The 14237-nt window shown below is 44.1% G+C and overlaps 1 protein-coding gene across 3 annotated transcripts in view; it reads right to left on the bottom strand.

Moving 5' to 3' along the window:
* The window catches only part of tefu (Serine/threonine-protein kinase tefu), a 471138-nt gene that overhangs the window by 362377 nt on the left and 94524 nt on the right, over positions 1 to 14237 (bottom strand). The gene's annotated exons all lie outside the window — the stretch shown is intronic.

Here is a 14237-nt window from a genome sequence, read left to right as displayed (position 1 = left end):
TAAAATTCTGGCTACTTGTACTAACTCTGTAGTGATAAGAAGTGTTGTCGTACAGCTTTTTGAGGTCTATACTTTTTGTTTGTTTCTGTGAACAAGAAGTCACAATATATCCGGACAGATATATCCGGAGGATAGGAACAGAAGAAAGATAATAAATGGAGAGGGGGACAAGGAAAGGCAACTACCAATTTCTCCCGGGTACGTAGGTGAGTTCGGGAGTGAAATCTATGTGAAGTAGAGGCTAAAGAGGTGTGTTGCCTCCGCCAGGGGCCTTAAAGGTCTGAACATCTGCATTGGCTCTACTCCCAGGATCCCCTTTACCCCAGACACAGCTAAGCCGTGCACGACTATACATGGGAGGGTCCAACCCTCGTGTGCATGTGGTATGTGGTGTGGCAGCACACCAAACGCCTGCTCGAGGTGGCAAGTGCCTGTTCGAGGTGGCAAGATAATCAAAATGACGGTGGTGGTGGCTTCAGTCAATGCCGTTTCAGACTTTAGGACACGGCAAACAGTCTGGAAAATCGGACACCGAAGGGTTTTTGGGTTCGAAATTTCAGACGTCCTTATGCATTCACTGTATGGGTACCATGGTGGTGCTGCGACGGCATCCGAATCATCATCATCAGCAGCAGCAGCAGCAGCAGCAGCCTGGTTACGCCCACTGCAGGGCAAAGGCCTCTCCCATACTTCTCCAACAACCCCGGTCATGTACTAATTGTGGCCATGCCTTGCCTGCAAACTTCTTAATCTCATCCGCCCACCTAACTTTCTGCCGCCCCCTGCTACGCTTCCCTTCCCTTGGGATCCAGTCCGTAACCCTTAATGACCATCGGTTATCTTCCCTCCTCATTACATGTCCTGCCCATACCCATTTCTTTTTCTTGATTTCAACTAAGATGTCATCAACTCACATTTGTTCCCTCACCCAATCTGCTCTTTTCTTATCCCTTAACATTACACCTATCATTCTTCTTTCCATAGCTCATTGCTTCGTCCTCAATTTGAGTAGAACCCTTTTCGTAAGCCTCCAGGTTTCTGCCCCGTAGGTGAGTAAGACAGGTAAGTAAGGTGAGTAAGTAAGACATAGCTATTATACACTTTTCTCTTGAGGGATAATGGCAACCTGCTTTTCATGATCTGAGAATGCCTGCCAAACGCACCCCAGCCCATTCTTATTCTTCTGATTATTTCCGTCTCATGATCCGGATCCGCCGTCACTACCTGCCCTAAGTAGATGTATTCCCTTACGACTTCCAGTGTCTCGCTGCCTATTGTAAATTGCTGTTCTCTTCCGAGACTGTTAAACATTACTTTAGTTTTCTGCAGATTAATTTTTAGACCCACTCTTCTGCTCTGCCTCTCCAGGTCAGTGAGCATGCATTGCAATTGGTCCCCTGAGTTACTAAGCAAGGCAATATCATCAGCGAATTGCAAGTTACTAAGGTATTCTCCATTAACTTTTATCCCCAATTCTTTCCAATCCAGGTCTCTAAATACCTCCTGTAAACATACTGTGAATAGCATTGGAGAGATCGTATCTCCCTGCCTGACGCCTTTCTTTATTGGGATTTTGTTGCTTTCTTTATGGAGGACTATGGTGGCTGTGGAGCCGCTATAGATATCTTTCAGTATTTTTACATACGGCTCGTCTACACCCTGATTCCATAATGCCTCCATGACTGCTGAGGTTTCCACAGAATCAAACGCTTTCTCGTAATCAATGAAAGCTATATATAAGGGTTGGTTATATTCTGCACATTTCTCTATCACCTGATTGATAGTGTGAATATGATCTATTGTTTTTTAGTAGCCTTTACGGAATCCTGCCTGGTCCTTTGCTTGACAGAAATCTAAGGTGTTCCGGATTCTATTTGCGATTACCTTAGTAAATAGTTTGTAGGCCACGGACAGTAAGCTGATCGGTCTATAATTTTTCAAGTCTTTGGCGTCCCCTTTCTTATGGATTAGGATTATGTTGGCGTTCTTCCAAGATTCCATTATGCTCGAGGTCATGAGGCATTGCATATACAGGGTGGCCAGTTTCTCTAGGACAATCTGCCCACCATCCTTCAACAAATCTGCTGTTACCTGATCCTCCCCAGCTGCCTTCCCCCTTTGCATAGCTCCCAAGGCCTCTTTTACTTCTTCGGCATTACTTGTGGGATTTCAAATTCCTCTAGACTATTCTCTCTTCCATTATCGTCGTGGGTGACACTGGTACTGTATAAATTTCTATAGAACTCCTCAGCCACTTGAACTATCTCATCCATATTAGTAATGATATTGCCGGCTTTGTCTCTTAACGCATACATCTGATTCTTGGCAATTCCTAGTTTCTTCTTCACCGTTTTTAGGCTTCCTCCGTTCCTGAGAGCATGTTCAATTCTGTCTATATTATACTTCCTTATGTCAGCTGTCTTACGCTTGTTGATTAACTTCGAAAGTTATGCCAGTTCTATTCTAGCTGTAGGGTTAGAGGCTTTCATACATTGGCGTTTCTTGATCAGATCTTTCGTCTCCTGCGATAGTTTAACTGGTATCCTGCCTAACGGAGTTACCACCGACTTCCATTGCACACTCCTTAATGATGCCCACAAGATTGTCGTTCATTTCTTCAACACTAAGGTCCTCTTCCTGAGTTAAAGCCGAATACCTGTTCTGTAGCTTGATCTGGAATTCCTCTATTTTCCCTCTTACCGCTAACTCATTGATCGGCTTCTTATGTACCAGTTTCTTCCGTTCCCTCCTCAGGTCTAGGCTAATTCGAGGTCTTACCATACTGTGGTTACTGCAGCGCACCTTGCCGAGCACGTCCACATCTTGTATGATGCCAGGGTTAGCGCAGAGTATGAAGTCTATTTCATTTCTAGTCTTTCATTTCATTTCTAGATACTCGGGTTACCAACTTGCAAACTCGCAACTTGCAACTTGCAGTCTCGCTGTTCGGGCTCCTCCACGTCCACTTTCGGCTATCCCGCTTGCGGAAGAAGGTATTCATTATCCTCATATTATTCTGCTCCACAAACTTTACTAATAACTCTCCCCTGCTATTCCTAGTGCCTATGCCATATCCCCCCACTGCCTTGTCTCCAGCCTGCTTCTTGCCTACCTTGGCATTAAAGTCGCCCATTAGTATTGTGTATTTAGTTTTCACTCTACACATCGCCGATTCCACGTCTTCATAGAAGCTTTCGACTTCCTGGTCATCATGACTGGATGTACGGGCGTAGACCTGTACAATCTTCATTTTGTACCTCTTATTAAGTTTCACAACAAGACCTGCCACCCTCTCGTTAATACTATAGAATTCCTGTATGTTACCAGCTATATTCCTATTAATCAGGAATCCGACTCCTAGTTCTCTTCTCTCTGCTAAGCCCCGGTAGCAGAGGACGTGCCCGCTTTTTAGCACTGTATATGCTTCTTTTGGCCTCCTAACTTCACTGAGCCCTATTATATCCCATTTACTGCCCTCTAATTCCTCCAATAGCACTGCTAGACTCGCCTCACTAGATAACGTTCTAGCGTTGAACGTTGCCAGGTTCATATTCCATTGGCGGCCTGTCCGGAGCAGTGATTCTTAGCACCCTCTGCTGCGTCGCAGGTCTGACCGCCGCCGTGATCAGTTGCTGCGCAACTCCGAATTATCCAGTTGCTCCAAATTATCGGGCATGCCCGAAAGATCAGGCGCCCGGAAAATCGGTCATTGACAGTATAATGCCGCTATGTCGACGTGAAATTTGACAAATGCGCCCTGTGATCATGCTTCATCTCCAAATGTTCTTATTTTCAAACTCTCATTTACTCGCTGAGTACAATGTTTTATGACTGAGTCACGAGCTTTATGACATTTCCTGCCCGCGAGGTCTGTGGTTATATGAAAATAAATTTCTTCACTTAATAAAAAAGTTGGAGTTTTGCCCAAAAGGCGAGGCATCCATTGCAATAGGGAAATAGTACACAGCTATATGAAGTAAGAATGACACTGTTATTTTTTATCCGTCGTATAAACTTGGAAACATTCAACTACTAACTGAATTAACAAGTGTGGTGTCAGTGCGCACCAGCAAACATGAACACACCACACTTGATGAGAGAAGACACTCGCTGCAAAATGCTAGTGTCAGCAAGTGCGGCAGCAGCAGCGAGCAAAGCGTGCAATCTATTGTCTCAACACAAGAGTGGTGAGAACACAGAAAGGTATGAGCTGTCTGCAGATTCTTTTCAAGATATGGCACGCGCGATCGCATGCAGTCGTGCAAAGTACACACTTGTTGGCAGAAACGAAGCTGCCCACCTCCCTCCCTCCCTCCTGCGCTGCCTCTCTGGCCTTTATGGCACTCCATAGGTTGAGCTGCGACCGTCAGTTACCCTTGCGCACGGTCGTGAAATGCCCAGTTGCTGCCGGAGCACTACATCTCTGCCCTCCCATCCTTCCACGGCCTTTCGAGCAACAGAAAGTTTACTCTCCCCTCTCATCCTTCGTGCGTGCCAGATTAAGCCATGATCGTCGGCTTCCCTGGCGTGTTTTCACTCATACATATGGCATACGAGCAATAAAAACAGCGCTAAACGACGGGACGAGTGAAGGGACATAGACAACAGCGCTCGTCGCTCGACACAAACAACTCGTCCCGTCGTTTAGCGCTGTTTTTATTGCTCGTAATCATGAACCAACCAGCCCAAATGCGTACTCTTTTGTAGTTTATATGGCGTACGATGCGTGGCGACGATGTTATCACCCTTGGACTTTATACGGAACACCACGGCGACACTGACGGCAAGAATGCTTCTCGAATGTACACTTAATTGCTCTTGCAATTAAAAATTACATTCTGGGGTTTACGTGCCAAAAGCATGATAAAATTATGAGCTGCGCCTCAGTGCAGGACTGCGGAATCATTTTGATCACCCGAGTTTCTTTAATGTACGTGCATCTAAATCTAACTATACACGAGCTTTTCTGCATTTCACCCACATTGAAATGCAGCCAGGGTCGAATCAGTGACCTCGACCTTGGCAGTGCAACATCATAGCCACTGGGCTAACAAATGAAGTGGTTACATAGAAGATACATCAAATACATATTGTTTGTGGCCCTCCTAATGCTGGCTTTTATAAACCTAACACTTGCAAAAAATACAGATAGCAATAGGATAGCGCCACGCTAGGCGAGCACACACTCAGAGCGCGAGCAAGAGCATGAAAATGAAGCTATTTTAGCCCGAGCATAGCACACGACAGAGACGAGTCCCCTGTCTGAAGTCACCAGAGCGCCGTTCGTAGTGCCGTCATTGTTTGTGCACAAGGCTAATAAGCAAAATTATATTTTTGAACTGTGTGCCATTATTGAAGGACCTCAGTACATGGAATGTCATCCACAGCTTAAAGTTAGTGCCCAATAACATGACAGAAGTTCTTATCTGATGTCATCATGACCATGATAATGCTCCTCGAGCCAAATGCAGGACTCTAATAATGAATAGACAAGTAAATAAAATAAACAAAAAGACAATAAACAAAATTATGCGGATCCCATGCACTGTGGGAATCAATATAAGTGAAGCTTTCTGTGCTGTTTTCTTTGTTTGGCGATAATTACGAGTGATGCTGAGGGCAAATGTTTAATTGCTTCAACGTTTAGTACAACACAAGAGTGGTGAGTAGATGTTAAGAGTCTACTCACTGTCACTGTAACGTTACCTTGCGTGCACCACTGCTGTTTGTCTGCGTAGTACACAGAACACACAGGGATAGGTGTTTGCTTGAGGTGTTGTTGTGTGCCATGCTTCATAACCTCTGGAAAGTTTGAGCATATTCATTGGCTCACAGGGCACATCGCACAGTGGCAGAAGTATTAAACTTTAAGTGAATCATGGGGATGTACATGCCAAAACCACAATCGAATTATGAGGCACGTCATAGTGGTACATTAATTTTGACACTGTGATGTTCTTGATGTAATTCATAAACTATAACACACTGTGATGTTCTTGATGCAATTCACACACTGTGATACACTGTGATTACATACACTGTGATGTAATTTTGACAATTTGACATCTCGTTTGGAAAGACTTCTCCAATGCATGATACAGGCAGCTGAGACCATGAACTTTATGGTGTACCTCCCTCCATACGTGACTAGTGAATTCGCAGTAAGCGCTGAAAGTTATTTCATTTTCTTGTTTTCTTTTTTTTCCACACTAACTTTAGGTGCTGTTAAAATTTGCAGAAAATATATCACGTATCTAGCCGCGTTCATGGCCGCTTGCATATGGGAGACTCCGAAACCACGATATTAGAACCAATGCCATGCTACCTGCCATGACCAGCAAAACCTATATACCGCAGATAATTCAAGCATGTATTCAGGCATTTCAGATATACTAAATTGACTTAAACTTACTCTACCGACATTCCTCGCGCTGACTTTCTAGTGAGAGCCCCCCCCCCAAAATAAGTTCTACATAGCACTAAAGGAAGAGAAAAAAGTGATGAGAAGGTTTGCCGTATCACGCAAACAATAAAAATAATGTAATGACAACAGTTGCAAATTTCAAATAACAATTTTCATCAAGAAAAGAAAAGAAAAAAGGACTTTGTTTGTGTCCATTTATTCTACATTCGCACTTATATTCGTTTTCGCAGGTTCCCGTTTATGCTCCTGTAGATCACGAGCATGCATTCGCAACGGTGAAAGGTCGTCGGTACGCCTGTTCGTTTGCCTAGCCAAGTTCGCGGCCGCCTGCACACGTGAGCTTCCAGAACTACAAGGCCAGAACTGTTTAGAAATCGTTCTAAACACATCTATCGCAGATAAATCAAAGAAATTTTTAGGAACATGGGGCCCTCTGGCCTGTACTTGTTGGCGATAAGGCAGCCTCGCTGCCTGCGGGATTATCTGACTGAGCTCGATTGTCTAATGCTCGGTTGCCATAGTCGGAAGTTCGAATCCTTCTATAAGATTTTTTTTTTTGTTTTAAACCTGACGATGGTAAGATTGAATTTCACCTCCTCCAGTGCACATCTGCAGGCTTGGAGTGACGCCTGACACTGGCAAAAGATGCCGAGAGTGAGTGGGGCTATACTAATCCAGGTAGAACCAAATTAGGAAGGCCCACTAAGCTTCAACAAAGACACTCCCTCACCAGAATAGGAACCAGCCTCCCTGGTGCAGTATTCGGCCACCACCCCCCTAATGATTGTTACAATTAACCCATGGCACTCAGTCCCCAGCAGCTGCAGAGCACCTGACCAAGGCGATGGTCAGACCTGTAACGCAGCAGAGGGTGCTAAGAATCTCTGGGTCCAGACAGGCCACCAATGGAAACTGGCCCTTGCAATGTTTAACACCCGAACTCTCTCGAGTGAGGCTAGCTTAGCAGAACTCTTTGAGGAATTATCAGAGATTGTTTGGGATATCATCAGCCTTAGTGAGATTAGAAGAACTAGTGAGGCTTACACATTGCTGAATAACGGACATGTCCTCTGCTATAGAGGTCTCCCAGATAAGAAGCAATACCGGGTGGGATTTCTAATCTATAAGGACATAGCGGGCAACATTGACGAATTCTACAGCATTAAATTAAGGGTAGCTGTAGTCATAATCAAACTTAATAACAGGTAAAATTAAATTATGGGGTTTTTTGTGCCAAAATCACTTACTGATTATGAGGCGCGCCGTAGTGGAGGACTCCAGAAATTTTGACCACCTGCGGTTCTTTAACGTTGAGCTAAATCTAAGTACATGGATGTTTACGCATTTCGCCCCCATCGAAATGCAGCTGCCGTGGCAGGGATTCCATCCCGCGACCTCGTGCTCTGCAGCCCGACACCATAGACACTGAGCAACCACTACAGGTTTAATAACAGGTATAGATTAAACGTAGTACAAGCCTACACTCCAACATCCAGTCATGACGATGATGAAGTAGATCAGTCTTATGAAGATGTTGAACTAGCGATGAGAAAAGTGCAAACTCAGTATACTGTATTAATGGGCGACTTCAGTGCTAAAGTGGGGAAAAGGCAGGCTGGTGAACAAGCAATTGGCAACTACGGCGTTAAATCTAGGAACGCTAGAGGAGAGATGCTGGTAGAATTCGCAGAAAGGAATGAGCTTCGAATAACAAACACCTTTTTCAGGAAGCATAGCAACAGAAAGTGGACCTGGAAAAGCCCCAATGGTGAAACTAGAAATGAAACTGATTTCATACTTTCTGCTGATCCCAGCATAGTGCAGGATGTAGAAGTGAGAGGTAAGGTAAAGTGCAGTGATCATAAATTATACAAAGGCTAGGATTCACCTAAATTTCAAGAGAGAAAGAATAAAATTGGTCAAGAAGAAACAGGTTCACCTAGAGGCAGTAAGGGTAAAAGCAGACAAATTCAGTCTGGTACTTGCAAACAAATATGTAGCCTTAGAACAGAGAGGTGATGATGACACAGAGCTAATGAATGAAACCGTAAATAGAGTGGCTTCAGAGGCAGCAATTGAAGTGGGAGGCAAGGCACCAAGGCAACCAGTAGGCAAGCGCTCCCAAGTAACAAAGGACGTAATAAAGAAACAAAGAAGAATGAAAGTGTCTAACTCAAGAGATAACATAGAATTTGCGGAATTGTCAAAACTGATCAACAAGGCAAAAATAAGTGATACAGTTGAACCCACTAATAATGATACCGGTTTTAACAATATATCGGTTATAATAATGAGAAGCTGCTGCACCGTCAACTGTTTTATGTTTTCCATGGTCAAATAATCCGCTTACTACAATGCCCTGATGTGGCACTATCGGTTATAATGCTGAAGTTTGGCTGCTGGGTGTCCGAGTCGAAAAGTAGTGAAATGCGAAATCCTTTAAAAGAAAAAAAGAAAACGAGAAATTTGAGCTGCTGCACGATGGGCCACTGCCCCAACAGCCGCCGTGCGCTCATTTTCTAAAGGATAGACAGTTGGGCGAGTTGGTACGGTAACATGATTTTGGCTTCTAGCGCTCGTCCTGTCTGCTCCTTTCTGTGTCCGTGTTTCACTTCGCGCTAGAAGCCAAAAACTCATTTTCTAGCCATCACCGCATGACTCTCTCCCGTCGCCATTCCCCCCCTCCGAACACAAATGCGCTGCGCATACAGCTCAGCTGCACCCACAGCTCTATGCTGCCCCACCCTCCAAAACTCGAATAGACTGCGCCAACTGTGCTGCTCACAGGCTACTCGCATGTTGCTCACTGGCTCCTCATTCAGCGTTCTGCAAACAGCTTGATCGCTCGCATTGGTCTTCGTTGTTTGCATCGAAATGATTCCTGGCCACACGGTTTCTCGCCGTCGAAACAAAAGGTGGCTGATCTGCCCGCTGATCATCGGCAATGTATGACGTTGCCAGTGAAAAGAAAGCACGCAGCTGTAGATTTGGAAATTAAATGCTTCTGACCGATAAAGCGATCGTTGCGACTGTGGTTGCATGAGCTGACAGGCTGCCATGGTAGCATTCTCGCAATTTTTAAAAGGCCCATTTTGGGGTGACCAAAGTGATGCATTGATGGTACTCGCATATTGCTTGCCACCCGTGACACCTCTCTGCAGTTGTTATAGAAGTGCCATCCCTTAACACCAACAGCCGCAGCTTGTGACACCCGATCGGAGCGCCCAGGAAGCAGTTGAACGAGTGAACACAATCAGCAGCCGGATGGAGGAAGGTGGTGGGGAGGGGCACTGACCTCCCCGCCATTTTAGTGACACGTGAACTCGTTTATCTTTTACAGGTGAGCGCTTTTACGGTCTAAGAAATGTCACCGCTCAGCGCAGGACGTGTCTACATGTATCGTAAGTTTCTAGAATGTTATCGATGCTTCTATCCGCTGTCTGTTGTCACCGAACCTTGCGTAATCTGATCGCATGCATGCGCGACGTGAATGGTGCAGAACTTTGTGGAAAGCACGCAAGTCTCAGCGATTACTCTGGAACATACGACGACTGATCTATAAAAGCCGACGTGCTTGACTCGCTGATCAGATTTTGACGATCGCCAACTGTGTTCGCCGTTCCTTAAGTGTAGCCTGTTTTTGTGGGAATAGGTTCGCCCAATAAAAGTTAGTTGTCTTTCACATTATTGCTACTGTGTTATTCATACGTCACTCCGCGTGACAATAGTTTTCTCAGAACAGCTCTGCCATCCCCTATTTTGATTTTTTCATGAAACCCGGTTATAACAATTATTGGTTATAACAATGAAATTTTCCTCGCACCTGAACATTGTTTAAGTCAGTTCGACTGTATTCGAAACAATGACGTGAGAAAGACTGAAGCCGTAAAAAATGGACGCAGCCTGAAATCAGTGAGAAGGGAACTTGTCATAGGACAAACCAAGATGCATGCACAAAAAGATAAGCAGGGTAATATCATCAGCAATCTCGAAGATATATCATTTATTTATTTATTTATTTATTTACAGGATACTGCAGACCGGATCGGTCCAAGCAGGAGAGGGTACATACATTTGTTAGTAAGCACTATGCCTTAGGATCAGCAACAATGGTGACATTACAATTTACATCCAGAAAATATAACAAAAACAAAACAAGGTTACAAAGCAAATGCACTTTGTGAGAGTTCATGTCCCAAACACAGGTACATAGACAAGGAAGCGCACTATGCACAGTTAATAAGTAATCATCATTTCTAACCATACATATACATACATATATATACAGGCTCTCAAAAAGTTAGTAAGAGCAGTGGAAGCAGCGGAAAAATTCTATACTGACCTGTACAGTACCCTAGTGGAGTCAGGAAACCTCAATTAGAAACAATAATGAACAGGATAAAGAAACTCCTCCTATAACTAACGATGAGATCAGGAGGGCCGTGCAAGACATGAAACGAGGGAGAGTGGCAGGAGAAGATGGAACAACAGTCGATTTATTCAAAGATAGAGAAGACATAATACTTGGAAAAGTGGCGGTTCTTTAAACGAAGTGTCTATCGACTTCAAGGGTCTCAGAAAACTGGAAGAATGCAAACATTATACTAATCAACAAAAAGGGAGACATTAAAGAATTGAAAAATTTTAGGCCCGTTAGCTTACTCCTAGTATAATATAAAATCTTTAGCAAAATAATCTTCAATAGAATAAGGGCAACTACGGATTTTAGTCAACCAAGGAAACAGGCTGGCTTCCGGAAGGGATACTCTACAATGGATCCTATCCATGTCATTTAATCAGGTTATCGAGAAATCCGTAGAGTAACAATCAGCCTCTCTATATGGCTTTCATAGCTTACGAAAAGGCATTCGATTCAGTAGAGATACCAGCAGTCACAGAGGCATTACGTAATCAAGGAGTACGGACCGCTTACGTAGATATCTTGGGAAATATCTACAGAGATCCCACAGCTACCTTAATTCCACACAAGAAAAGTAGGAAGATACCTATAAAGAAACCAGTCAGACAAGGAGACATGGTACCATCTCTCCAATGCTATTCACTGCATGCTTGGAAGAAGTATTCAATGTATTAAACAGGGAAGGCTCAGGAGTAAGGATCGACAGCGAATACCTCAGCAACCATCAGTTTGCCGATGGCATTGCAGACGAGTTACAACAAATAATTGACAAGAAGGAAAAGGATTAACCGAGGGGCCTGATTTTTTTTTATTAGTCATATCATAAGAAGCGAACAAACATTGACACCAAGGACAACATAGGAGAAATTACTTGTGCCTAATAAATGAAATAAAGCTATGATAAATTAATGGAAATTAAAGCGGATGGAAAAACAACTTGCCACAGGTGGGGACCAAACCCACAACCTTCGTGAAATGCGAAGGTTGTGGGTTTGGTCCCCACAACAAAAAGGTTATGGTAAGGCACTACTGTGAATGCAAATTTTCTGCAGTTGTCCATCACCAAGCAAATTGACATTTGGTCTTGGGCTGGGATCTCTTCAAGGTCGCTTTCAATGAAAAGTCCCAAGTTACTAGCGGTGTGAGACTCCCCAATTTTAGCACATGCCAGCATATGTACAGGCTGCACAAACTGCTTGTCCATAATGTCGCAAGTGACATATAAATAACTCATGTGAGGTCCAACCATCGGTCGTGAGCAAGACTAACTCAACTTTGCTTTTTAGGATCATTGCTAGATTGCATTTTACTTCTTCCTTTTTAGTGCTGTACAGCCCCGGAATGATTACTCTCGAAAATGTGTGCGCTGCATAGTCCGGCATGTTGAGGAATCCAGGCTCCTATACAATGCAATTGGGATGCATACTGCGTGTGATGAACTGGGCAACTAGGTTCGTCATTGCTTGCACTTTTGGAGAAGTCACCTTCATCTTAGGCTTAAAGTTGTTGGCCACAGACAGTTCCGTGTTCAGGTTGCTTGCATTCTAGACCGAGCGTTCTATTGGCTGTTTGGCGCTCGTGGAATGTCTCGTAGATGACTGGATGCCTCTTTAAATGTGTTGCTAAAGTTGTTATCTTACGCGCCGGTGTCCATTGCACCGCCTTGCATGTCAAACTGCGAGCCTCATTAGAAGGGTGGAATTCTGATGAAGTGTTGTTTCCACATTGGATTGCCAGTCGTGGCAGTGCTAGTCATGACATTGTAGAAGGAGTACAAACAGGGCACAATGGTATGTTTTCATAATGCAAAAAAGGGGGGCAAGGCGTGCAGACACGGACACAAGAGAAGTGGACAACACGAACGCCGACTATCAACTGAAGGAAGCACTGAGGCGAAAAAAGAAAGAAGACACAAAAATCATCTGCGCATGCTCTGGGATAGTCGCACCACGTGTCAATCAGGTACACGTGCCAGTGTACGTGAGAGATAACTGTTAAGGCAATTGACCTCTTTCTTATGTAAGGTAATCGAATACTGACTCACGCACGCACTTCCACCGTTATTGATATGCCATGCCTCAACCATAAGACGCAATATCTTCAGTCTTATGCCTGTACATTATCACGCATTCATCTTAGTCAGGCGTGCAGTTATAATCTTGGCAATGTAAGAAAAAATCAGAAGGCGATCCACTCATTAACAACCTTTTATGTTCCCTTAGCCTCTGATTGATACACCACCCCGTTTGCCCTACGTAGAAATGACCACAGCTAAACGGAATTTTATATACCACACCCATATGCCAGTCAGTAAAACTGTTGTTCTTGATGTGCTTCACTGGACAACTATGTGTTCTTTTTTTGCCTTTTACCTGCTCCTTTTTCCTTTGTAGGACAGCGCATATCTTACCTAGCTTATTTGGAGCAGTAAAAGCAACATTAACAGCATATCTACTTGCAACTTTTTTGAGCCTGTGCGATACTGAATAAATGTACGGAATGGCTACTGCTCTTTTTTTGCTATTACTGCTTTCTGTAATCACATCCGTCCCCCTCGAAATCGACTTCTTTAAATGTTCAGCCACAGTGGCCACTGCCACGCTAGAATAACCTGCTTCTAATAGGTGTCGGACCAGTGCATTAAAACTGGCGCATATTTTGTGCATGCACAATCCGGTGAGAGAAGACTTAAGGCATGACAAGACGATTTTGTTTTTCGCTGCTTTGGAATGTTTGGCCTGAAAGTTTAGCAATGGCTTCGAAGATCTAGGGGAGTACTCGCAACACACATGATTTTGTTCGAAGACCAAGGAAATGTCTAGAAACTCTATAACGTGCCTCTGAGAAAATTCCTTGGTAAACTTTAATCCTCCTTCATTAAGCTTAAATTGCTCACTTACTGAGGTAGCAGTGGAATCAAATCCTTCCGTATTGCAGAAAATTAGGTGAGCATCAGCATAACGAAATACCTTAACCCCTTGAGGGTCAATTAAATAAATATACGGCGCCGTGAACGAAGTCCAAAATGGTCGATACCGTATATCTACGGCGTCGTCTGTATGTTTAAAAAGCACGCCAATTTCCTAAGTTTTTGTTTTCTTTCATGCGCTGCCGCTATGTGGGAATACAGGAAATTTTTTTCCCGTGCCTCCCTCTTTCGGTTTTTGTTGCAAGGTTTGTTTTAGCGCTAGTTTGCTGCCGCGCAACTATATAGTACCGCTTGTGCATTGGCATGCGCGCGGGCGGTTTGGGTTTTGTTCCGCGGGCGGTTTCGAGTACTTGCTCTTGCAAAACTGATGGCTATCTCGTTACCAATCGCTCAAAGGGTGACCACTTGTTTCTCGCTCGTTTATTGCTCACGGGGGCGTGCATAGGAAGGATGCGGCTGCACAT

The sequence above is a fragment of the Dermacentor variabilis genome, chromosome 6 (genome assembly GCF_050947875.1).
Source record: "Dermacentor variabilis isolate Ectoservices chromosome 6, ASM5094787v1, whole genome shotgun sequence".
Taxonomy (NCBI): domain Eukaryota; kingdom Metazoa; phylum Arthropoda; class Arachnida; order Ixodida; family Ixodidae; genus Dermacentor; species Dermacentor variabilis.
This window is presented reverse-complemented; position numbering and strand designations above follow the sequence as displayed.